Source organism: Cetorhinus maximus, chromosome 35 (assembly GCF_964194155.1).
Source record: "Cetorhinus maximus chromosome 35, sCetMax3.hap1.1, whole genome shotgun sequence".
Classification (NCBI taxonomy): domain Eukaryota; kingdom Metazoa; phylum Chordata; class Chondrichthyes; order Lamniformes; family Cetorhinidae; genus Cetorhinus; species Cetorhinus maximus.
Window position 1 is genome coordinate 1,631,123 of NC_135913.1, and position 3,013 is coordinate 1,634,135.

Below are 3,013 nucleotides of genomic sequence, written 5' to 3' on the forward strand. Positions count from 1 at the left end.
TACAGGAGCTGCAGCACACTGCAGCTGCACAGGGTATGAGTGAGACCACACCTGGAGTAGTGTGTGCAGTTTTGGCCTGCTTACCAAATAAAGAAAATGCTAGCCATGGAGTGAGCACAGCCAGGTTTCACGGGGCTGATTCCGGGGATGACAGGTTTGTGGTATGAGCAGAGATTGGACCGACTAGGCCCGTGTTCACAGCAGTTTCGAAGAATGAGAGGAAATCCCATTGAAATATTTAAAATGCTAACAGAGAGCGACAGACTGGTTGTAGCGATGATATTACCTCTGGCTGGGGTGTCTAGAATAAGGGGGTCACAGTCTCAAGATATGGGTTAGATAATTAAAGGATGAGGTGAGGGGAAGCTTTTGCACTCAGAGGCTGATGAACCTATGGAATTCCCTACCACCGAATGCAGCGGAGTCCAAGTCACTGAATACACTTAGAAGGAAATAAATAGATTTCTGGACTCTTAAGCCGTGAAGGTTCTGAGATCACATTGAATGACGGAGCAGTCTCGAGCGGCCGAATTACCATCTTCTGCTCCTACTTCTTATGTTTCTATGACACTAAACCTCTCTTGACCAATCCTTTAACCTCACACGAAAATTCACTTTAGCCAGCTTTCATACCCTCATTATTGCCTTCATTCAAGTTTAAAACATTAGTTCTGGACGCATTCGTCTCTCTTAACTAACTGAGCAACCTGTCCAACTTTTCATAACCAACGGACCTTACTAAACGTCACATGGCCTTGAATATTCATGTCTCAACCGATATCATCCAGTCGTCATGTCTCTTTAAAGGTCTTCTGATCGTACTTCTTTATTTCCATTTGCTCTATCATTTCATCTGTTTTGTTTGGAATGTTCCGTGCATTTAGACACACACGGTCTAGATTTGTACAATTATTTTTTTTTTTGAAAATGTGAACATTCTGTCACCTGAAGTCTCTCCCTGGGCTCTCTGTAAATGTTCGACTGCAAATCAGATAGTTGGAATGAACTTCAACTCCGCTATGAAACTTTATTTTGCTCTCAGTGAAATGGAGCCGCGATTGTGGACCAATAGGAAATGTCGTTGCAATGCCGAGTTACCAGGAGACACAGAGGCAAATTTCACTGCCACCATTTCATTGCCCTGGAACTTACCTTGAAGCCTCGCTGATTTCTGCTTGTCCAATCACACCCGCCTTGCAGGGTGAGACGAATTTTCGACTCGTTAAGACTTTACCAGCAGCTTTCAAATGTAAGTAACTTGAGGCAAGTTTGTTGAGCTAGCGGGCCACAAGGCGGCCGGATGGACAAACCTTCCCTAAGGGCTAGGGAAAAGCGTTCTCAGTATCCGTAAGCCCTCGGGTTCCCCCAGCCACACTGGATTTTGCGGAAAAATATGCCTAACAGAAAATATATTGAATTAAATCTAAAGTTCGATTCCTCCATTTGGTTTAGCGTTTCGGTGCTGCTGCTCCACAGTGTCACCAAGCGGCCAGGCAGCAGCATTGCGGATAGTCTCAAGCCAGTTTTGAAAGAATGGTTTCTGTCAAAGGGGAAACTCTTGCCTCTGCAAGCACGCCGTATTCGAGTTCCTCTCCATCACTGAGTCTAATGATTCTCGGAAAATCATAACGATTCATCAATGTTTCCTCTCCCATTTCCCATGGCTTATTTCCAACGTGGCTCTCGAAATTCATCAGCAGATTTTACATTCATTGACCTTCTAATTCTAGACCAATCAAGAACCGAGTCAGTAAGGAATTTTTACAAAAAGGACAACTGGGAATGTACGGCACGATTCTCAAATGTGGTAAAATCAACTAAAGCTAGCAGATAAGCCGTATTTTCAGAAACAGAGTGCATGTTTCAATCAAGATTGTTAAAGCAGTAAGAAGGAAAAGCGTAGCTTGCCTGCCCGTGTTCTTAGAGATCCACTATTAGCAATGAAAAAAAACACTCGAACAGGGACTTAAACCCTGGCCCCTCAGATTAAAAGTCTAATGCTCTACCGACTGAGCTGTTCGAGCTTTGATGCAAAAGCTTCATAAAGACACATTTAACGTTCCAAGCCATTTTTGTGCCCTGTTCTAATTTTGCATTCCCTTCCCAGAGGTTCGCCCTCCACAGGTCATTCCTTTCACAGGCCGATCGACTGTCTCCACTTGGCCTCTCTTCACATTTTCCCTTAATCGCACAAAGTATTTGTTTCTTCACAGTGAAGTGTGATCTGAGAACTGCTGTTTCCCAAGTTTCAGAGCAGATGGGTTCGGGGTAGGGGAAAGCCATTCGGCTCCTTCAGCCGCTCCGCCATTAAATGGGCTGTCTTGATTGCAACTTCAACTCTGCATCACCACCTACCCTTGAAAACCTTTCACCCTCATGCTTAGCAAAAATCTCTCTACGTCAGCCTTAAGAGTGCTCAAACACTCCTCTTCTTCTGCCTTTTGAGGTAGTGAATTCGAAAGACTTATTACCCTCTAAGAGAAAAAAATATCTCCTCGTCTCTGTCCTCAATGGAGGAACTATTTTTTTAAACAGTGATCCTTGCTTCTAGTTTCTCCGACAAGGCGAAAAATCCTTTCCGCATCTATGCAATCAAGTCCCGTCAGGTTCTTATATGTTTCAATCAAGTCACACCCATCTCTTCTAAACTCCAGCAGATACAGGCCGAGCTTTTCCAAACGTTCTTCAGAAGACAACCCGCCCATTCCGAATATTAGCCTAGTAAACCCTATCTGAAATGCCTCTGGCACATTTACATTTTGCGTAACTAAGGGGAGCAATACTGTACCCAAGTATTCCACATGTGGTTTTATCAATTCCCCGCATAATTTACGCAGAACATCGTTACTTTTGTAATGAATTACTCTAACACGATTACAGTATATTATTTGTCCTCATGACCACATGAGTACATGCACACTAACCTTTTGCACTTCTTGCACTAGGGTATCAGTGCTCTGCAATCCATCGCCATTTAGATAATATGCCTTTTTTCAATTTTCTTGACAAAATG

At 43.5% G+C, this 3,013-nt stretch overlaps 1 non-coding gene across 1 annotated transcript; it reads right to left on the reverse strand.

The window, feature by feature from the left end:
- Positions 1 to 1,951: 1,951 nt before the first annotated feature.
- On the reverse strand, positions 1,952 to 2,024 carry trnak-uuu (transfer RNA lysine (anticodon UUU)). Its single transcript has one exon. It is a non-coding gene; the product is annotated as a tRNA-Lys (tRNA).
- Between the last annotated feature and the right edge of the window lie 989 nt (positions 2,025 to 3,013).